Source organism: Carlito syrichta, unplaced genomic scaffold (genome assembly GCF_000164805.1).
Source record: "Carlito syrichta isolate Samal-C Ts95f unplaced genomic scaffold, Tarsius_syrichta-2.0.1 Scaffold304654, whole genome shotgun sequence".
In the NCBI taxonomy this organism is placed as follows: Eukaryota; Metazoa; Chordata; class Mammalia; order Primates; family Tarsiidae; genus Carlito; species Carlito syrichta.
The window spans coordinates 439,483-463,508 of record NW_007248750.1 but is presented as its reverse complement, the minus strand read 5'-3'; the positions used below and the strand labels follow the sequence as shown (position 1 = coordinate 463,508).

Here is a 24,026-nt window from a genome sequence, read left to right as displayed (position 1 = left end):
ATGTTTCTTCAAAGACTGAGGCTTATCATCCACTGACCATTGCTAAAGAACCAATTAGGAAGTAAAAAAATGCATGCAGAAGAAAGGAATGGGAGTCAAGAAGCAGTGATGTAAGCTATAAATTTGACAGCAGTCATCTTTTAAAACATTTTTTACTGTTTTCAAAAATAAGTGGCTAATTTTGAGTAGTAGGAGTGAGAATGTTTTCTCTTTGTCTTTATAATTTTTCACATTTTTAATTTGAAAAGAGACTTTACAAGTATACAAAGTACATTCTAAACAGTAACTATTACTCTGATGCTATTATAAATTTTTCTCTTGTCAGTACAAGAACTCTATTAGCTGATAGTTTAAAATTGTAACAATAGTTAGCATTTACTGAGCATTTACTCTACTAGGAATACTATGCTAATTTTTTCATGTATTATCTCATTTAATCCTCAATAGTTCTATAAGAAAAATATTATTGCCATTTATCTTTTACAAATAAAGAAATTAGTGGCTATGAAAGTTGAGTAACTGTTATGACAACACTAGTTATTAAGTAGAACAGCTGGGATAACATCAGCTAGGGAGCAGCATGGTCAAAACAAGAACTTGGGAAGGTCTGACTCTAGAGCTCATGCATCTTACTGGTACACTGTTTTCTTTTTCTGCTCAGTTTTGATTATTTTGATAAAACTGTGTCAATTATTGAAGAACCAAATTAAACCAGGTTTCTCTTGAACATGATTGGATGATGATGCCTTCCTGCACTTAGTATTATAGAATTTTATATATGGAAGGGATCTTAGTGACCTAGTTTATCTCTCTCATTTTATAAACGAGGAAACCAAGGCTCAGGCAGGTTAACTGACTTGTCCAAGGCTACCAGGTATTAATACCAACATCTAGAAGACAGGCTTCCTGACCCCAGTATTAGTATTATTTCTTCTGGAGTCTAATCATTGAGACCCCCCCAAATATTTTTTTTTTTTTTAGTTGGAGTCTCACTCTGTCGCCCAGACTGGAGTGCAGTGGCCACTCCCGGCCACCACAGCCTCGCCTGCTGGGCTCCAGCGATTCTTCTGCCTCAGCCTTCTGAGTAGCCGGAATTACAGGCATGCGCTACCATGCCCGGCTGATTTTTTGATTTATTGTAGAGATGAGGTCTCGCTGCCCAGGTGGGTCTCGGACCCGCGGGCTCAGGCAATCCACTCACTTCAGCTTCTCAAAGGTGCAGGATTACGGGCTGAGCCACCGAGCCCGGCTAAGACCCCCCCCCAAACAATTTAGCCCCAAATTTCAGGGTTCTATTGGAATGGCTTAAGAAGATAAGTGTTTTGTCCAGAGATACATATTCTGTAGGCTGGCATTCATACACCAATAGTTGTTGATGTAAATACCTTGCCTGGAGAAGAGTGACAGAATCCTTGACCTCAAGTAATTTACAGAGGAGTAAAAATAAATTATTTTATTTCCTAGGTTGACAGAAAGACAACCAACCTAGTATTTGGAGGAGAGAAGCAAGGGGAGTTAGGAAAAGCTTCTTGGAGATGAAATGTCTAAGCTGAAAACTAGAGGAGCAGTAAGAGTGTGCTAGGTCAAGGTAGAGGTAGGAAAGTAAATGAAGGAGGAAGGGTGTACTGAATATAAGGAAAAAAACCATGGGGTAAGTGAATGCTAATGTTCAGGACCCTGAAATAATCCAGTATTACTACCAAGAGCTTGCAATGTGGAGGTGGGGTGGTGTAGGATACAGCTTGAGGCATGGTTAGATTGGTGGAGAATGAGGTTGGAGAGGTGAGAAAGGCCTAGACCTAGATCATAACATCCCTAGACTTGATGCTGAGGGTTTGATGAAGGGCTTCTGAAAACCTCTCTAGGTGAGGGTGACCAACACGATTTTCAGTGAGAAAGATTAAGCCTGGGACAGGGAGGAGAATTTATTTCAGAGAGTTTGGAGACTGGGGTCTTGATGAGAAGCACTGGTCCTTTGAGAAAAATATGTAACTTGTTGGAGCAGCAGACAGAATGAGGAAAGATTGAGGAGGTCGAGAACTGGCAAATGTTGTATACTGGAGAGAGGTAGGGGGAAAGTGAGGGTTAGGCACCTGGACACACTGAGATGGCAGCCTAGGGAATTGGTTAAGTCTGAGGGAGATGATGATTCTGGTTTGGGACATGTTGAACCTGGGAGGCAGTGGGCCATCTAAGAGCAGATATCCAGTGGGCAGCTGGCTCTGTGGTGAGAGAAAGCTGGCTTTGGGAACTGTTGACATATAAGGTGGGACTTGAAGCAACTGGAACAGAGGAGATCAGCAAGGGAAGATGAATGGTCTGAGAGGAGGAGAGATTCTAGGATAGCATACTGCTTGGCACCTTGTTAGTACCAAATAAATGTTTATAAATTCATTTATTTGTCCAACAGCTATATTCTTTTTAAAGTAATTATGTAATAAGCATTCCTTATTTGATAATCAAAACATTATGAAACAAGTAAAACTTTCTCATTACTCTAAGGAAGCTAACTTTTCAATTACAAAGGTTTAGAAAATGGAGGTTTTGGTGTGATGTGCTTTACTTTTTTCTTTTCAAAATTACATAAGTAATAAACAAATTCATATATACTTGTAACATTCAAAAATACAAAAGTATAGAGAGTAAAAAATTTGTCTCTTTTACCTCTCTCCTCATCTTCTCTTCATCTTTTAAAAATGACTTTCTACATTCTGTTCCTAAGAGAAGCAGTGTTCTAAACAGTCTAGGTTGGAAATTAAGGAATGTGATTCCTCGTGTTTGTTTTTGACTCCCAGTAACCATAGATAAGTAATGTTAATGTTTAGTGACTGTCTTCCCAGAAGGTGTACTTGCCTTTGCTCTTAGTGGTGAGTGACCTTGTTTTTAATGGAAAGTCACTCAACTGCATAGTTAGTGGACTTTGGGAAACTCTACCATAACTGGACAGATGGAGAGGAGGGGGCTCTGATTTCCAGGGTATAGAAAATCACACACACATACACTGATGAGATGTCTAAAGAGTTGTAAAGGCCTTTAGTGATGCACTGAATTTTTAGTGTTATTATTTGTACCAGTCTTTGACTGGTCAAAATAATTATTTTTAGGAAATGTTAGTGAGAAGTAGTCATGAGGCAGTGCATATTTCACTAGATTCCTTATTTGCCCCGTTTTACTTACTTCATGCAGTGGACCTTGGTTCTTAGCGTTGATATTTGGCCATCATTTGGAGGTGGACCTCATTAAAGGCATTGAAAGACTAATTGTGAGTTTCACATGTTCTCACTCATATAGTGGACCTTGAACATCTACCATAATACTATAAAAAAAAAGGACTTACAATGATGGGAAACTATGGGGGGGGTAGAGAGGGGAGGGGAGGTGGGACTAACAGTAGTCAATATCTGTCTGGGGATGGGGAGACACCTCTTATTAACAAGGGTGCCTGAGTGATGCACATTTGTATACCTAACACTTAACTGTACCCCACTATTTTATAATAAAAAAAAGTTTAAAAAATAAAATAAAATAAAATAAAATCCTACAAAGTAACAGAAAGTAGAACTCCAAAAAAAAAAAAAAAACAGACTAATTGTGTCTAATGGACCTCTGAAGCATTACTTCTACAATGTCAAATATGTATAAAAGTGTACTTGAGGAAGATTGTTACTTGGTAGAAAAGAAGAAAAGAGAAATTATATGATTGCCTTTGGCATTTGCAGTATACCACCAGATTTAAAATTTAAATGAAAACTAATCCAGAGCACAAGCACTGAAAGGCTACTTAATATTTCTTTTACAGTTTGCTGATCTGTTTTTCTTTTGATCTTTCTCATCTTGGTAAAATGGTAACTTCTTAAACTTAGTTGTTAAAGCCAAGTACCCAAGAGTCATCCTTAACAAGTCTGTCTCTTATGCCCAGTCCACCAGAAGATCTCTTAAACTCAGAGAAATTTGGTCCTGTTACCTCTTTGGTAATTTATTTTCCTCTATTCTTGCCTTTACAAAAATTACATATATATTATACCTATATTGGATCATCTAGATTTATTTTCCTTTTCCCCCTGATATTTCCTATTTCTTGGTTTGGGAGAATTCATCAGTTCAATCTTTCAAACCACTACTTGTGTCTTTGGTCATGGTCCTTTTGCTATTCAGACCTCTGTTGAAGAATCTGTTGAAAGATCTTGTAGATCTTTCAGAGAATACTAAAATTATTTTCTGCTTCCTTTGTTATTTTCTAAGGACACGTTAAATTATCTGGAGTGCATTTAAATACAAAGATCTGGACTTCTGTTCCCTCTGTGAATGCTGATTCAATTGGATTGTGGTGGGGCCCAAGCAAATTGGTATTTAAAAAAATCTCACCAGCTGATTCTGATGTGTACTGAGGATTGAGAACTCTGGTTGTGTGATCAGAGTGGTAACTGTATTGGGTTCTCTCAGCACAAGTTGGAATTATTTGTTCTTCTAGAAGCAAATTCAGAGTAGAGGAGCCCTGGTCCTGCTAAGTACTGCAGTTATCCTTCCAGGGTTCAGTCAACTGCCTTCTGGGTGGATGTATGCCTTGTCATTTGTGATGCTGTTTCTTCACTTTCTAGTCCCTGCACCTTTGTGGGTGGTCCCCTACAGTTGATCTCCTACTTTATTATAGAGAGCTGTTCTCACAGCTTAGCCTTTGTGAGAACACTGAAGGAATGCAGCTGTCCTATAGGCCTTTAATTATTCTCCTGACAATCCCTAGCTCTCTTCTACTTCCACATCCATCCTCCACTGTCTCTGTCTCCAGGGTTCTGTAGGCACACTGATTTTTAGAGGTTCCTTCTTTTGTTTCGTTCAAATAGAATTTTCCTCTGCCAGTTAGTACTGCCATTATTCAGTTATTCCTAATGCATTTTTTTTCTTTTTGGCCCAGAGATCCTCATGCTGTTCTTCCGATGGCATCTTCTCTGTTTATCCTATGCTGCTGTGAACTTATTCTTACTCTTGCTATTTTATAATACTCCTTTAATAAACAGTCTTTTATATTGGTTACTCTAGGAGAGAAGTACATTCTAATGCTCCATTATTTATGATGAACTAGAAGTCCTCAAACACTTTTTGGTTACTTCTGAAAAGCATCAGATGTTCAATAAATTTAGCAGACTATTCACTGAAGAGGTAGTTTAATCAAATGAAAAACTACTTCATTCTATTAGTTTAAAAAAATGCATTTAAAGATGTAAGATGCCATTTTTCATGTATCAAATTAGTAAAGTATGTTTGCATGTGTGTGTTTGGGGTTATGGTGAGGAGTCTATAAGGGGTGGGGAGTATATATGAGAGAGAGAGAAAAGACAGCAAAGGTGTTGAAGTACAGACATTCTTAAATGCTCCTGTGGAATAAAAAGTGATACAATGGTTAGTGCAGTTTGGCCTTAAGGGTCTTAAAAACCTACATACTTTTTGACCCAGAATTGAAATTCTGGCAGTCTGTCCCAAGGAAATAATCATGAGTAAAGACAATAATGATTTATATACAAAGATGTGATAAAGTAAATAAAACAAACATAAAGCAAACACATTAAAATGCCTGACACTGGATAATTGTTAATTATGCTACATGTATAAGGCTAACAACATTCAACAAACAAAATGAAACTAACACAAATGTTTAAGAAGATTTTAATGATATAGAGAAAATACTCATGTAATGATGCTAAGTGAAAAAGCAGACTTACTTGGAATATCAAGTCTGTAAGAAAGTATGTGCAAAGAAAAATAAAAATTAACTGTAATGATTGTTTTTGTGTTGAATTATGTGAGTTTTTTCCCTTGTAGGCTTATGTTCTTTTGTATTTTCTACATCTCTACAGTCAAATATATTATAATCAGGAAAAAAATTACAAAAAAACCCCTCGATTTTTTAAAACTACTAAGCTGTCCCACAGAGAAATATTAATGGCCAATAATCACATGAAAATGTTTAACCTCAGTAGTAGTAAAAAATGAAAAGAGTGCTCAATAACATGAGAAATGTTTGTTATATGAACTATATTTAAGTGAAAAAAAAAGACAATGTTTGCAGTGATGATCCCAATTTGGTTAAAAATGTGTGTGTGTATAAAAATGTTGACAGTGTTTAACTCTTGGCAGTGGATATCTTGGGGATGACCTTTAATATTCTTCTTTATGCTTATGATTTCGATTATCTGAGTTTTTCTTCCACTATAATCTTATCCTTTGTATCTTTCAGTTTACCTATATTGAATTGCTCTTATAATTTTTTTCACACATTAAAAAAGATCAAATTAATCTTTCCATCCTCTACACTATACTTTCTGCTCTTAAAACATGCTTAAAATATTCAATATGGAGGTTAGAGTAAGAGAAATTCAAGGGACTTCTCTATGTAATTCAGTATTAAGAATTAATTGAATTCACTAATATAAATTTCCATACTACTTTAAGGAGATTTATCTTTGTTTGAATACTTCAAATATCATACCTGTTTCTCAACATGTTAGCAACATGGGTGCAGCATGCTGGAAAACTGCCTTTGTGCCATGAAGAAATTTTTTTTTGAATTTTATTTTAAAAATTGAGGTATAATTTATATACAGCAGAATGTATAGTTTTTGTTTGTTTGTTTGTTTGACAGGGTCTTACTCTGTTGCCCAGTCTGGAGTGCAGTGTCACAGTCCTGGATCACTGCAATCTCGACCTTCTGGGCTGCGGTGGTCCTTTTGTCCTGGCCTCTCAAATAGCTGGGACTACAGGGGTGTGCCACCATGTCTGGCTAATTTTTTTTTTTTTTTGTAGAGATGAGGTCTCATTGTATTCACAGGCTGGTCACAAACTTGGGGGCTCAAGAGATTCTCCCACCTTGGCCTCCCAAAGTGCTGGGATTACAGGCATGTGCCACTGCACCTGGCCGGAGTGTACAGATTTTAAGTGCATAGTTCAATAAGTTGATATTTATTTATTTGTTTGTTTGCTTATTTAAGAAGCAGGGTCTTGCTGTGTTGCCTAGGCTGGCCCCGAATTCCTGGGCTCCAATGATCCTCCCGCCTAAGCCTCCTAAGTAACTGGGAATACAGGTGTATCACCTCATGCAGCTGGTTTAATAAGTGTTGGCAATCATGTATACCCGTAAAAACACCATCCCAATCAATAAGTAGAACATTTTTGTCACCCCAGGAAAGTTCCTTCATGCTCTTTCTTGTCAGTCTTTACCATTCAAAGGTAATTACTATTGATTTTTACCATCATAAGTTAATTTTGTCTTTTCTAGAACTCTATAGAAATAGAATCATAATTTTCTTTTATATCTAGCTTCTTTTGCTCAACATGCTTTTGAGATTCATTGATGATATGTGTATCAAAAACTTATTGCTGAGTAATATTCTATTGTATGAATACCACAGTTTGTTATGTGGACAGATATACAGTATGTGTTCAGATTTTGACTGTTTTAAAATTGAGGATGGTTTAGTTTGTAGCTGTATTGTAAACCCCATCTTCTTCTCTTTTCCTGTTCATCAGAGCTTGCAAACCAAACAAGCATTTGTCCTACAGTTGAGGGCTTGTTTCCAGGTGCTTGTAACTAAGACCACCACAAAGAGAACAGAGAACAAAACTAAAGTGGGCCCACCAGGCTCTTAGGCACAGAATGGCAGACCTGAAAACTCTTACAGAATGAAATGAAACAAAAGAAGGAAAGAGCTAAGCATTGAGGGAACTCAGGGTACCCAATTAGGGATCAAGAGAGCCACTACCACAGTGAATCAAATCACAGCAGATGTTTTGAGACAGGAAGGCAACTCAGAACACTGAGCCTTGACTATACACTGAGAGTAAGGCAGGGCCCTTCCTGCTTCCAGCCAGCTTTGCAGCAGTGTCACTGGAGTACTTGATCTGGGGTCTGTTCTGTTGGAACGTCAGGCTAAGGAGCACCAGGATACACCCTTGAAGCACTTTCCTGACTGCTCTTCCAACATTAGCTATATTTAAAAATTCACAGACTCATGAGCGGGGGTAAGGCATATATTTGATAACTGTAAAATTAAAAAATTCCATAGACTCAAGTGGCTGTCAGACATTCAGATATTCAGTATATTACCTAATAGCAGGAATTCTAAGTTCTGGGTTTCAGAAGAACAGGACATTCCTCTATGTGACAGGGCACAGCACCTCCTTCCCCCATCTCATTCTTTGTACAGTTCATCTCCCTCTGTGCTACCACCAACCAAAGAGAATGTAGCCCTTATCCTTCTGCCTGTTAATGCCATAAATCCCCTGAATCTTGACACAGAGTTCATGTTAACTGAATGCAACTAGTGCTGAGGAAATGTGGAGGGAGAAAAGTACAATTTTCAGTTAACTTGTTAAGGACAGTCTTAGAGGATGGGAAATTGTGTGGGTCCTGGAGGTAGAACCCCCATTAGGCAGTGGCAGAACCAAAGAAGAGGAAGCCCTCTCCATCTGCTGTGTTAGAAGGGCTTTCTAGTTCTGGAGGAATTTATGGTATAACTCATGCTATAAGAGTGAGTCTCCCAGCCGGGCTTGGTGCCTCAGCCTGTAATCCCGCACCTTTGGGAGGCTGAGGTGAGTGGATTGCCTGAGCCTGTGGGTTCGAGACCCGCCTGGGCAGCGAGACCTCATCTCTACAATAAATCAAAAAAAAATCAGCTGGGCGTGGTATAATTCTGGCTACTCGGAAGGCTGAGGCGGAAGGATCGCCGGAGCCCAGCAGGTCGAGGCTGTGGTGGCCGGGAGTGGCCACTGCACTCCAGTCTGGGCGACAGAGTGAGACTCCAACTCAAAAAAAAAAAAAAAAAAAAAAAAAAGAGTGAGTCTCCCATGGATGTTATGCTGACCAGACTTGCTCACTGTGCCAAAAAGATCCTTTAACTGCTTGATCTTGGACTCAGCCAGCAAGAGTCCACCCGATGTCCATCTTAGCTCAGCCCTTTCTCTCCCTGAACTGTTGTCCATCTGTTGCATCATAATTGCATCAGGTTCTTACCTGGTTACTTTCTGTACCCCATTTCTTGCCCAGGCCCTTTTTTTTTTTTTTTTTTCCCGTGTCCCTTTTCCCATTGCCCTCTTCAATGTTAAATTTCTGGCAAAGCAGCAACAACAACAGAATAAACATTTATTTAGAATTCTTAACTTTGTACTAGCTAGCTAACATGTCCAGACCAGGCATTGTCCCTGAGCACCTGCCAGAAGATATTTTTATTGTCATTAGTTTCATTATAGATGACAAAATACAGGGAATTGGATTTCTTTTTCCCGGGATTTGGTTGCTTGTTTATTTCAACACCAGATGGTATTTTCTGATTGAAGTTATTTATAGGCAATTTGATTCCTAAAATCCTTTCTGAGATTGTTAGATTACCTCGGACAATGAGTCTCATGTAGCTCATACATTGAAAGCTTTGGAAACTTGACAATAGACATCAGGACGGAAGCAATCACTGCCCCTCAGACTCATAGTCTGCTGATCTTAAAACGACTTTTACTTTAGGAGAATATACAATTTCCCTGAAATTGCTAGTCTTAGAAAACTCCACAGTTATTTTTCCTGAATTATTGTGTTGTCTTCAGTTCTAATTTTGATGTACAAGCAAAAAATAGATTGTGTCCAGCCTAGATTACCTTTATAACTTCAAACAATTGTTCCCTCACGGACTTTAGTCAAAAATTTTTAGATAAAAGACTTTAAAATTAAAAGTCTTTTTCCCTACCCCATATCCTGCCCAATTATAGTTGACACTTGAAGCTCTGACTACTCAAGCTTTTTTGAGCAAAGTCTTTGGCAAAGTTGCAAATGTTTCATAACCATCTTGGGGGAGATCTAAACTACATGAAAGAGAGTTCCTGATACCATTCTGTGAAATCTGTTAAACAGCTTACTCTTATCAGTGAATATATAAGGTTTTTGTGTATTAACTCTTCTAACTGGGGACAAAAGGTAATGAAGCTTAATTATAATGCAGGGAAATGAAAACCCTGAGTTCTAACTTTTTCCATAGTCAAAAGCAAACCAATAAGATCCTGAATAATTGACAGTATTTCTCTAGAGTATGAATATTGGGTTTTCCATGGCAAGCATAAACTTAATATTTGTGAATTACTCCAGGGTCTTAGTGAATTATCATAGATATACAGACAACTGAAGAAAGTAAATTACCTTATCAAGGATGTTTTAAAATAACATTAACATCATGGAATGGAATGGCATCCATGTTCATGGGTTGGAAGATGTGCTATTATAAAGATAGCAATACTACAGAAAGCAATCTAAAGATTCAATGCAATTTCTACCAAAACTCAGTGGCTATTTTTGCAGAAATGGAAAAGATGATCCTAAAATTCATATGGAATTGCAAGGGACTCTGAATAGTTAAAATGGTCTTGAAAAAGAAAAACAAAGTTGGGGTATTTATGTTTTCCGTCTTCAAAAGCTACTACAGAGCTACAATAATCAAAATAGTGACGTATTGGCATAAAAGTAGACATGTAGATAAGTGGAATAAAATTTAGAGTCCAGAAATAAATCTATGTATTTATGAGCAACTGATTTTTGAGAAGGGTGCCGGGACCATTCAATGCAGAAAGGACAATCTCTTCAACAAATGGTACAGAGACAACTGAATATCCACATGCAAAAGAACAAAGTTGAATCCCAACCTTATACCACATGCCAAAACTAATTAAAAAATAGATCAAAGACCTAATTATAAGAGCTAAAACTATAAACCTTTTAGAAGAAAACATAAGGTAGGTCGGGCTTGGTGACTCAGTCTGTAATCCCAGCACTTTGGGAGGCCGAGGTGAGTGGATTGCCTGAACCCGCGGGTTTGAGACCAGCCTGGGCAACTTGGCTAGACTTTATCTCTACCAAAAAAAAAAAAAAATTAGCCAGGTGTGGTAGCGTGTGCCTGTAGTTCTGGCTACTTGGAAAACTGAGGTGAAAGGATTGCCGGAACCCAGCAGGTCGATGCTGGGATGGCCGTTGCCACTGCACTCTAGCTGGACAATGGAGAGATTCCAACCAAAAAAAAGGAAAAAGGAAACATAAGGGTAAATATTCATGACTTTGGACTTTGGATTTGGAAGTGAATTTTTAGAAATGACACCAAAATCACAAGCAACAAAAGAAAAAATGATAAATTGGACTACTTCACATTTTTAAACTATACATGAAAGGACACTAATCAAATAAGTAGGGAAAACCCCTATAGAATGGGAGAAAATATTTGCGAATCTGATAAGGGTCTAGTATTCATAATACATTAAAAAATCTAGGGGCAACCTCTTCGGGTCCCCTCCCACTGTGGGAGTTTTTTTGTCCTCTCAATAAATCCTGCTTTCTCAAAAACAAAACAAAACAAAACAAAACCAGCCCAATTAAAATATGGCAAATTACTCGAATAGGCATTTCTCTAAAGAAGGTATACAAATGGGGCCAACAAACATATGAAAAGATATTTGGCATCATTGATCATTAAGGAAACACAAACCAAAACCACAATAAGATACCATTTCACACCTATCAAGATGGCTTTAATGTAAAAACAAAGCAAAGAATAGAAAATTGCAAGTGTTGATGAAGATGTGGAGAAATAGGAACTTGTACTTTACTGATGGCAAAGCTACTACGGAAAACGGTTTAGCAGTTCCTACAAAAGTTCTATATAAAATTGTCATATGACCCAGCAATTCCATTTCTAGACATATGCTCCAAATAATTGAAAACAGGTATTCAAACAAATATTTGTACATGAACGTATAGCAACACTGTTCACAATAGCCAAGAATGGAAACAACCCAAATATCCATCAGTGGATGGATGGATGAACAAAGTGTGGTACAACTATAGAGCAGAATATTTTTCTGTCAAACAGGAATAAGGTACTGATACATGCTGCAGTGTTGATGAGCTTTAAAGCATTATGCTAAGTGAATAAAGGCAGACATAGGAAGTCACATATTGTTTGACTGCATTTATATGAAATATTCAGAAGAGATAAATTTATAAAGGTATGAGCATATTAGTGATTGAGGTTACAGGAAGAAGAATGGGAATGACTGCTTAATGAGTATAGGGTTCATTTTGGGGTACTGAAAGTATTTTGGAACTAGGCAGAGGCAATGGTTGCACAACATTGTGAATGTACTAAATGCCACTGAATTGCACATTTAAAAATGGTTAATATTATGTGAATTTTACCTCAGTTTAAAAAATTACATCATATACTTTCTGTGATCTCACAAATAACTTTGGCTTTGCTGTCATAGTTACCTTGTGACTGTTGGAACCCGTGTGCTTTGCAACATTGGTATGCTGGGAAGTTCTTTTCAGCTGTGGGCAGAAAAGCGTGAAGATGGATGATCCTAAGTGGGTTTCTCCCCAAAATAACAATTAAGGAAGTGTAGTTTTGCTTTTTCATTTGTATTTGTTGAAGCTGGTAAAACTTCTACCTTGAATGGGCCCTGGGTTGGTTAAAATGAAATCTGGCTTGACATCAGTTGTTTTCTTTAGTTTGAAAAAACATTAAAATAACTTCATATTATTTGGAGGTAGAATAATCTTGGGTGTTATGAAAACTTAAAATAATTTTTCAAGAATATAAGTAAGAAATACTTTTAGAGTTGCAATTATATATTTCTGATGGGTTTGTACACTGTACTGCTAGAGACTTTTGTGATAAAAATAATTACTTATACCTTTTATTATCAATGGGATTGGTATCAGGAATAAGAAAATTGTATTTGAAGATGGGCTTGGTGGCTCAGCCTGTAATCCCATGCTTTGGAAGGCTGAGGTGAGTGGATTGCCCGAGCCCACGGGTTCGAGACCTGCCTAGGCAACTTGGCGAGACCTCATCTCTACAATAAAATCAAAAAAATTAGCCAGGCGTGGTGGTGTGTGCCTGTATTTCCAGCTACTTGGAAGGCTGAGGCAGAAGGATCCCTGGAGCCCAGTAGGTTGAGGCTGCAGTGGCCGGGAGTGGCCACTGCACACCAGTCTGGGTGACAGAGTGAGACTCCAACTCAAAAAAAAGAAAATTGTATTTGAAATCATTCAAACAGAGCTTGTGCAAAAACTAAAACATTTTCTTTTTTTTTTTTTATTCCATTGTTTTTTATTTATGGTTAACTGTATTGTTTTTACAATATAAAACAGTTATATACATACTAAAATTTTTTTCTTTTAAAGATGTGGGGTACAATTCAGGGTTAGGTATACAAATGTTCATTATGCAGGCACCGTTGTTGATGAGGTGTGGCTCCCCCCTTCCCAGGCAGAGTCCCACTACTGCCAATCCCACTTCCCTGCTCCCCTCCTGGTAGTTTCCTGCTACTGCCAATCCTTCTCTTGTAGTATTACGATAATTGTTCAAGGTCCCCTTATGAGTGAGAACATGTAGTGTTCAGTTCTTTGTTTCTGTGACATATCACTCAGTATTATAGACTCTAAGTCCATTCAGCTTGCTGTGAACTTCATAATTTTGTTCTTCTTTATGGCTGTGTAATATTCTATCATGTATATGTACCACATTTTAAAAATCCAGTTCTCTTTTGATGGGCAGCATGGTTGGTTCCATATTCTTGCTACTGTGAACAATGCTGCAATAAACATCTGCGTGCAGGTGTCTTTTTTATAGAGTGATTTGAATTCTTCCGTATATATTCCCAGCAGGGGGATTGCAGGGTCAGATGGAAGGTCGATTCTTAGATCTTTTAGGAATCGCTACACTGTTTTCTACAGAGGCTGTACTAGTTTACACTCCTACCATCAGTGTAGAAGTGTTCCCTTTTCCTCGCATCCTCTCTAGCATCTGTTGTTTTTTGTGTTATTGATGATAGCCATCCTGACTGGAGTTAGGTGGCATCTCAGTATAGTTTTAATTTGCATTTCTTTGATGACTAGTGACGCTAAGCATTTTTTCATGTATCTGTTGGCTGCTCGTATGTCTTGAGAAGTGTCTGTTCATATCTTTTTTCCACTTTGTAATGAGGCTGTTTTTTTCTTTTAGGCATGTTTGAGTTCCTTGTAGATCCTAGATGTTAGGCCTTTGTCAGTCATACAGTTGGCAAATATTTTTTCCCAGTCTGTGGGCTGGCTCCCCACTCCCTCAATGGTTTCTTTGACTTTGCAGAAGCTTGTCAGTTTGACGAGGTCCCACTTGTTTTATCTCTTATGACCTGGGCGCTTGGGGTTTTGATCAGGAATTGGTTTACAGTTCCATTTTTCATAATGGTATCTCCTGCATTTTCCATGGTTCTTATAGTTTGAAGTTTTACTTTTAGGTCTTTGGTTCATTTAGAGTTTGTTTTTGTGTATGGTGATCAGTAGGGATCTTGTTTTAATCTTCTGCATGTGGTCAGTCAGTTTTCCCAGCACCGTTTACTGAGTAGGCTCTCCTCTCCCCAGTCATTGGTTGGTGGAGGCTTTGTCGAAGATGAGTTGGTTGAGAAATTAAGGTTTTGCTTCTGGAATCTCTATCCTATTCCATTGGTCTGTATGCCTGTTCTTGTACCAATACCAGCTGTTTTGATTATTGTAGCTTCGTAATAGAGTTTAAAGTCTGGGAGTGTGATACTTCCTGCTTTGCTTTTTTTTCTTGAGGATTGTTTTGGTGATTCATAGTTGTTTATGTTTTCATATGAATTTCTGTCTTTTTAAATTTCATATCTGTTTTGTTTTTTGGAGAAGGAGTTTCAGGTTATCTTTTGGCAAAAGATCTGAGATTGAGAACTTCTTAGTGAGGTGGAAGCAATTTGCCAATGATCATGAAGCTTTTCTGTATGAATGAGGCTTATGCTTCTAGCCCGTAGTCAGTGTTGTGTTTTATGGGGACTTGTTTCTCCAACAGGTGTATTTGTGCTGGTTGTTTTGCACACTGCCACCTGGTTCCTCTTATGACCCAAAATATCTAAAATATGTGGATGTGAAGCAAAGTTAACCCACAGCTGTACTGAACCCACAGCTTTTAGCATATTAGCATCATGTCCCAGTCAAATGAAAAAATGCCTTGCTTGAGCAAGAGTTTTGCAGTTTTAAAGTCAGAAGGGATCTGGTAAGCACAGAAAATATCTGGAATAAGTGCAATAAGCTGAAGTAGTGGATGAATATAAATATTCAGTTTAAAATCATTATTGCTTATGACTTCCACAAAATTAGGAGGATTTCTCTTGTGTGGTGTTCATAGTATAATTTTTTTGAAAATAAGAAAAGGTCAATTTTTAAGTTGTAGAGAATTAGAAGTTAAGTTTTTTTGGAAATTATTAATTAGGAAACATTTTCAACAAGAGCTAATTTAACTACACATTGAGCTACTTTAGTTAGGCATACCAGGACAGCAATAGAAGAAAGTGAAATAAATAGATGAGACTGTAGCTTACTGCACAATTATATTTGCCCAGAGACCCTGCCACTGCCTATAAAAGCAACATAGCACATAGTACATTTCCTTGGGTAATTGACCTAACATGTTTCCTCATCTGGGCAGTTAGAATATAGAATCAACCTCATAGGGTAATAAGGATTGAGTTAGTTAATATAGCGACAACTTTTAGAACAGTACCTGACAGTTATTTTATAGGACCGAATTGCAATTGCAGAAGCAATCAGTGATCCTTTAAAGATGTTAGCAGGGCTGCATAAGATGCTAGTGTTAAGATAACTAGGAGCTACTTTAGTGAGGAATTATTTTTTGAGGGGCAAACCTGTTTACATTCATAGATGTTCCATTGTGATCCTCTCGAGTATATAGATGCCTGGACATCTATTGGAAGTTTTGAGGCTTTCTGGTATACTCACTTTGGAACCATTTTACTAGTGGGCATCTCAACCAAAGATAATTCTTCAGGAAATAATTAATTATCAGTAGATTTTCAACTATTTCCCAAGTAATTTTAGGATGCCATGAAGCATCTTTGGTGATTAGTTGAAGACATAGTTACTATCTCGTTCATTTACCAGGCGCTACTGTGCGCCTATGCTGAATGGGGTTAATGGTCAGAGACAAAGATGAAAAGAACACAGTTTCTTGGCCTGAAATTCATAGTTTGAACCATTTTTTAATCTCTAGAATCCATACCAGGCAAACCCCATGGTTTTGAGTGGAAGATCATCAAAAACTAGTGTATTCTTAAGGATATACATCCTTGAAATTGTAAGACCATATTTCAGTTAATATTATTTCTTCCAAGCTATCTGAAACTATCTGAGGGAGGGATGGAAACTCATTGGTGGAAAGAGTATTAAAATTACAGATGTTTATGGACCATCTTGTTCTGATCTGTTATGAGAGACAACTGAGCTTGCTTTACTTCTATTTATATGTTCCAGTTTCTACTAGCATTTTTAATAATTTCAGATTGCTAGCTTGCATTTTGATAAACTCATTTTACTCCTCTCACTCCCATGATTTTTCTATTTCTATGCAGTTCTGGTGAAAATGAATTAGGAAAGGAGACTGGAGAACTTAGCTTTCTAAAATATGTTTTCTCGTCTCATAAAGTGATAATGTGCTGCTTCTTTTATAGGACTGAATTGCAACTGCAAAAGGAACAAGTGACCCTTTAAAGATGCTTGTGGGGATGCATAAAGTAAAGAAGGAAACTGGAAAAAAACAATGAAGTAAGGAAAAAGTATGTTTCCCAGGTAAATAGCATGCTTCTGAATTTTAACAAGTTTCTTCCTACATCAATTACCATAACTTTGTAATGTCTATGTCTTTTTTTTCTGAGTTGGAGTCTCACTCTGTCGCCTAGGCTAGAGTACAGCGGCACACTCCTGGCCACTGCAGCCTCGACCTGCTAGGCTCAGGCAATCCTTTTGCCTTGACCTCCCAAAGTGCTGGGATTATAGGCTTGAGCCACTGTGTCCAGCCAATGTCTATGTCTTTATAGTCACATTTAGTCTTTGTCTTGCTGTTAAACATTATTTTCTCCTCTCCTGTTTTATTGCTTAACTCTTTGATCAAATGATTTTTCTTTGGATTAGTCTAAAAATCTTTATAGAATCTACAACTTAGGTGATTTCTTTAGCTCATTTGATATGAATCTGTTATAACTTAGGTTGTCTTGAATATTATAAAAGTAGTGTCCTGTGTTATGTGTGATGTGCAGTCTGAGTCAAAATGTCAGCTTTTAGTCTGAGTGCAGAACTTACACTTGTGGTTCATTAAATGACTGACTTGAAAAACTAGGCTGGGCTCGATGGCTCAGCCTATAATCCCAGCACTTTGGGAGGCTGAGGCAAGTGGATTGCCTGAGCCTGAGGGTTTGAGACCCGCCTGGGCAACTTGGCGAGACCTCGTCTCTACAATAAATCAAAAATTAGCCAGACATAGTAGCGTGTGCCTGTACTTCTGGCTACTTGGAAGGCTGAGGCAGAAGGATCACCAGAGCCCAGCAGGTCGAGGCTGCGGTGGCTGGGAGCATGCCACTGCACTCCAGCCTAGGCGACAGAGTGAGACTCCAACTCAAAAAGAAAAACTAGAAAACTATTTTGAATACCAATTATCCAAGCCATAGTCTCAGGCTACAATATGTGTGGCATTGCACATATCTCTGGGATCTCTGGAATAAGAAACGTGTTTTTTTTTTTTTTTTTGAGTTGGAGTCTTACTCCATTGCCCAGGTTGGAATATAGTGGCACACTCACAACCACCCCAGTGTCAATCTGCTGGGCTCCGGCAATCCTTCTGCCTCAGCCTTCCAAGTAGCTGGAACTACAGGTGCATGCTACCCCACCCAGCTAATTTTTTTTTAATTGTAGAGATGAGGTCTGACCAATTTGCCTGGGCTGGTCTCGAACCCGTGGGCTTAGGCAGTCCATTTGCCTTCGCCTTCCAAAGTGCTGGGATTATAGGCTAAGCCACTGAGCCCGGCAAGGAAATCTTTTTTTAAACACAAAACTTAAGACAGAAGACAAAATAGACTAGCAAATAATCAATGTAAATAGACAAAGCCTTCACCTAATGAAATTGATGTGCCCTAGTAAGCTTTTTAAGCAAAGGAAATCTTTTATTTTATTTTCCATTATAAAGTTAAGAATCTTTGGAAAGAGAGAAAGAAATACAGACAGTCATGGATGATATATGATGCCGGGTGTTCTGTACCACAAGATCCTTAGACAAATCCATGATAACATCGCTCCTCTACAAGCCTGGGTACCACTAGCCCATGGGAGTTTTCCCACAAGTGTAGCTTCTGTAACTTTCTGCCTTATGCTGGGAGTCTCCCCTTCAGTAATGGTTTGCTACAGGGTTACTCTTGGATATATGATGTATTCCAACTTGATCATTCTTTGAGTCTTAAAGTTGAGTAAAACTGTTTAATGGCTTTACATATCAGTCTTCTAAACTAAAAAAATGTCATAAGACAAGTTTCTTGTACACACATTTTCTAGTACTTATTCTTACACTGACTGCTTTATCATACTGGTCTGGCTGTGATTTAGTCAACCCAGAAATGCTCTTGCATCTGGGTCATTATACTTGTTCCCTCTGCTTAGAGTCCTCCCAGATAGCCACATGGCTCCTGCCCTCCTCCTTCATTTTCTGCTCCAAAGTTACCTTATCAAAGATGCCTTCCATGCACCCTCAATTGAAAACGATAACTTACGGTATCCTGAAATCATTCTATCCATTGGTGATAACTATTTTTTCCATAGCAGTTATCACCATCTGACTGCTATACATACACTTGTTTGATTGGCTGCTTCCCTGCCCTTTCTCCCCACCCTTTCTTCCTACCCACACACCCCTACCTGAACTCTCTGAGGGCAATAGCTTTAAACCCTGGATCTAAACCACTGCTAGACAGTTGATGCTCAGAATTTGTTGAATGGGTCAATGAAGCATGGTTGTGATAGGAGGACGAAGTAGATTTGGAGTTCATGAGATTGGATTAAAAATTATTAACAGGGAAAATATTGTAGAGAAAGTATCTTAAAAATATTAAAAGTCTGATAAACAGACCAGGTGTGGTGGCTCGCGCAACTCGGGCAATATACCAAGACCCTGCTTAACCAAAAAAAAAAAGAAAAGAAAAAAAAATTAGCCAGGTATGGCAGCATGTGCCTATGATTTTAGCTTCTCAGGAGGCTAAAGTGGGAGGATTGCTTGAGCCCAGGAGTTTGAGGCAGTAGTGAGCTATGAGCATGCTACTGTACTTCCAGGCTGGGTGATGAAGCAAGACCTTGTCAAGAAAGAGAGAGAGAAAGAGGGAGGGAGGGAGGAAGGGAGAGAGGGAGGGAAAAAGAAAGAGAGAGAGAGAGAAAGAAAGAAAAAAGAAAGAAAGAAAGAAAAGAAGGAGGGAGGGAAGAAGAGGAAGGAAGGAAGGACTTTGATAAACAGTAGGACTTAAAACCATTATCAAAAATAACTCTTTGATCTAGAAGATAGTTTAGAGCCACTTCAGAAATATAAGTGGCAGATCTAATTATTTATAATAAAAACCAGACATAAATTATTGCTTAAACATAAATGCACAGGAAAGCATTGGATAGAAAAAGATTGGGAGATAAGCAGAAAGAGAGTGGTTCAGAGGAGAGATGACTTGAGAGAGGGATTCCATGGTCAGGAAAGAAGGTAACAAGCAGGACCTAGCAATGCCTGTTGGGTTAGGGAACTGGTAGTGTTATGGTTTGAGTAATGCTCGGCTGCTCTCCCTTGACACCAATACATCAAGGAGCAGGGAATTGGCAAAAAGAGGTTTATTTCTGACTTCGAATCCAGGAAGCAGAGCCAGTCTTCTGTTTTTTAAAAAATGGTTCTGCACACCCTTCAGGTTTTACAATCCACTTTTATAAGTTCAGGGTTATTGGTACCTATACATTGACCACGTGACTAGCAGAGCATTGTATAGAATTTAAGTTACAGCCACATTTTGTAAACAATGACAACTATATCTCCTCTGGTTTCTTCCATTTTGAGTACCAGGAATAATATCAACTTCTCTATATTGATGATGACTGATCACTTTAAGTTTATCATAGCCATGTAAAGGGATTACTTTGGGCTGTATAAATATATATGTATATATTTGCAGTCCACATTTCCACATTACACCAGGCAAAGGTGTTAATTAAATATGCCATAGAGTAAAGGGAGTTAACAGGGCCTAAGACATCATACATTACTACATGTTGTTTTATACACAGAAGTTATACAAATCACAAGACAGACAATTAAGTTAAAACAAAAGTTATACAAATCACAAGACTTATGACTACCTTGATACTATACTCAAACCTATGATTACTAGGAAAAGGGAGTAAATGGGGATTTATATCTCTCAGTTAATTGGGCAAAGTCTGCAGGAAAGTTAAGGATTCTTTGAAGTTACTTACTGGGAGTACATAGAAGATAAGAGGAAGCACATCTTTTGTTAACTCTCAGGAATGTGGGTACGTGCAGGAGCACTCAAACATTTGCCATGCCCTCTTCTAGGGGTTGTGGCAATATGGGCCGAAAATAGAGGGTCTCTGTATCAGTAGGATGGGGATATTGAATGTGATGACTAGAGATGCAGTGAAACATTAATGGGAAGGGCAAAGTCAAGCTGGAATTGTCTTATATGTCAACATCTGTACCTATTGCCTGGTGACACTGAGCCATCTCGACTAGCTCCAGCTTACCTCATTCTCTCACTCTACTCCTACCTATGAAGAATGATGCTTATTCTCCACATCATGCTGTTTCTTTTTCACCTTAAGGATCTTTTAAAATTAAGCTCTTACTTTTAGAGGGGCGTACCATTTGACTCAGCACTTGCATTTCTAGGAATTTATCTCATATATGACCTCATACAAGTATACAGGTAATCCTATACCACCTCAGCCTCTATTAAATCCTCATGCATGCTTCCTGCTTCAGTAGCACTTGGACAGAGAATACTCATCTCTCACTGCTATCATTCTGTCATGACCATGGGTCATGTCCTCCTCCGCTGGCTCTGGTGTTAACTGCCTGCCTCTTTGTCTACACTGCTGTGGACTGGAGACATTTATATAGGAGCTAACTATATCTCCTCTGGTTTCTTCTTTCTTCTTTTGAACTTGTATTACTTACAGCAGTCTTTCTCTTCCCATTTGCAAGTACCATAAATGGTTAAACTTTTACATTGCATTATGTAGATATTTACATAATAATATATATAGTAGTGGGTATCTCTACTTGGCTCCATATTAAGATTACCTTAGAAGTTTTATAAAACATGAATGCTTTGTATTAGATTATGAGACAATTTGTTTGGGGCACGGCATGGACATCAACATTTTAAAAAGCTGTCTGATGATTTTCATGTGCATTCAATTTTGAGAACCAGGGATACTATCAATTTCTCTATATTGATGATGACTGATCACTTTAAGTTTATCATAACCATTTAAAGTGATTACTTTGGGCTTTCTAAGTATAAAGTGATTACTTTGGGCTTTATAAATATGCCATAATGTGTTTTGAAGGTACACCTTTATTATTAGTTTTAGAATTTTTAAGTTAAGAATAGATGTTAGATTATAACATGAATTTTTGGTTTCTGTTGACATGGCACAATTAGAATTTTAATCTATTCCTAGATTCTATTTACTATTATTTTCTTTTAAATTATTGAGCATGAATTCTTAGCAAGCTTTATCTATTGTTTTCTCTAGACAGTTTTAGGGTCATATTAGTAGAATAAACTAAATAATCTATATTTTGACATATTTTAGTCATGATTTCTGTAACGAGAATCATTTGTTTTGGAGAATTTGAAAGGATTTGTGAATAACCATCAAAGACAAGCTGCTTTTTGGGGGTGGTAGCTATTTGAATTTTTAAGATGTTGTTCTCATTAGGTATTTTATTTTTTTCCAACATTAGAATGTTACATTACTAAATAAAAATACATTTATTTAGTTGTATCCAAATTATTGACACATATGATATTCTCTTACACTTTTATTGCTGCTTTTTGTTCTATTTTTTCCAATTTTATGCATCTTTTTTTTGTAATTACATTTACCAGTGGTATCACTTTTATTCTATTCACAGAATCTTTTAGTTGAAATATAAATCTTTACAAAATACAAAAGGACATAGTGAAAAGTCAGTTTCTCATTCACTCCTGTTCCTCAGGCAGACAGTTTCTTGCTCATAGGCAGTAACTCCTGCCAGTTTCTTATGAATTCTTCAAAAGAAATTTTTAATGTTCACAAAATTTTTATTTTATTTTAAAGATGCGGGGTATACATCAGAATTAGGTACATACGTGGTCTATGTGCAGGTGAAGTTTGGACCTCACTTCCCCTGGTTTAGTAATGTTATATGCCTCCCACTCCCCCTGACCGTATCCCACTACTACTGATTCCTCTCTTGTAGTATTGTGATAAATGTTCAGGACCCACTTATGAGTGATTCAAAAGTATTTTATTTTTCATTTTCAAATATCTAATTTCTTTCTTTTTTGAAAAAATTTCCTGTAGATTATTTTGTTTTCAAGATTATTAGTTGTGCATTTAGTTTTTATTTTTGTTTTTTTGGTAACACTTAAAGCAATGCTATCCTCTATTTTTTCATAATCTACAGATTTCTTGTGTAATAATTTGGTTATGTTTTCCAACTTCATTATTATTATTTCACAGCTTATCTCTTGCAAACAGAATATTATTAGATTTGTCTTTGTTCAACCTGTCTTTGAAGATTATATCTCTTATGTGGGAATTTGTAATATTTTCTTTATGGTTGCTATTATATTTGTTATATCTTCTGTATATTACTTATTTCTTAATTTTTATATTTTTATCTCTTTTCCATTATGCCTCTTGTTTTAGAGATATTCTTTGCTTCCCTTTAGCTTTTAAACACATTTTAAAGGCGAACAATCTTTGAGTTCTCTTAGTGCTAAGAATAACATTTATTTCTATATTTATTTGCTATCATCAAAGCAAAAGCAAGCACTTTCCTTCCATACAAGAAAATTAAGTTTCTCCCTTTTCTGGCATCTGCTCTTCCTATTCCTTACCTACCCTCCCACCCTTGTTATTGTTTTCTTTTTCACTTTTTGCATTTATTCTATGAGATATACTAATTCCTCTGAGCTTCATCCTGGTACTTATAATCATTTTGCTATTTTTTAAAATCCAAAATCAGTTAATTAACAACCACTGAGGTCTTTCTCTGTGCCAACAGATCCTGATCTAGGTGCAGGACATACAAAGGTAAAGGCAGTTCCGTCCCTGCTTTCAACATCCCCTTTCTGGTTGAGGAGGTGACATGACATGCAAATCAACTAAGAGTGGCAACAGGCATGATGTGTATAGGTATATTGGAGACGCAGAGAGGGAGAGAGTGACATTGGGTGAGTAGGCATAGGTGTCTTGGGACCTGAGTTACTGTATGTATATCACAAAATAGGGCTTTTGTGAAAAAGAGGAGAAAGCGAGAGGGCAGAAATCTGAAGGTACACAAGTGCATCGCCACGTTCTTGGGAGAGAGGCTGGAGATGAGACTGGACAAAGGGATGTTGGGGCCAGATTGTGAAGTACCAGTTTGTATCCTGTGGCTGCACTACAGCAGGTTTAAAGCAGGGGGGTGTCATGCTATCATTCATTTTTAAAGGCAGATAATGCTGGCTGCCATATGAAGCACAGCTTGCAGGGAGGAACGTCAGTTAAGTGACTGTGGCAATCATCCAGATGAGAGGCAAGGACAACTTGAAAAACGGAGTACCAGTGATGATGGAGAAGAGGAGATATGACGCATTTTGAGGCAGAATCTTAAAATACTGGTGGCTGACATGGAGGAGGTTGGGACTTAAGCGTTTTTGTTTGTTTGTTTTAGGGGGAATGATGATAGATGGTGGAACTATTGACCAACTTATAGAGATGTGGTAAAGGGTGTGGGGGTGGGTGCAGAGACTAATTTGGAAAGAAACAGAGGAGAATTTATTTATTTATTTATTTAATTTATTTATTTTTGAGTTGGAGTCTCACTCTGTCGCCCAGACTGGAGTGCAGTGGCCGCTCCCAGCCACCG

At 37.7% G+C, this 24,026-nt stretch overlaps 1 protein-coding gene across 2 annotated transcripts in view; it reads left to right on the top strand.

Annotated features, from left to right (window-relative positions):
- The window catches only part of ZHX3 (zinc fingers and homeoboxes 3), a 116,960-nt gene that overhangs the window by 11,247 nt on the left and 81,687 nt on the right, over window positions 1-24,026 (top strand). For both annotated transcript variants that reach the window (XM_008060579.2, XM_021713654.1), the window contains exon 2: window positions 16,543-16,636. The gene's annotated coding sequence lies outside the window, so the exon portion shown is untranslated. The remainder of the gene's footprint in view (window positions 1-16,542; window positions 16,637-24,026) is intronic.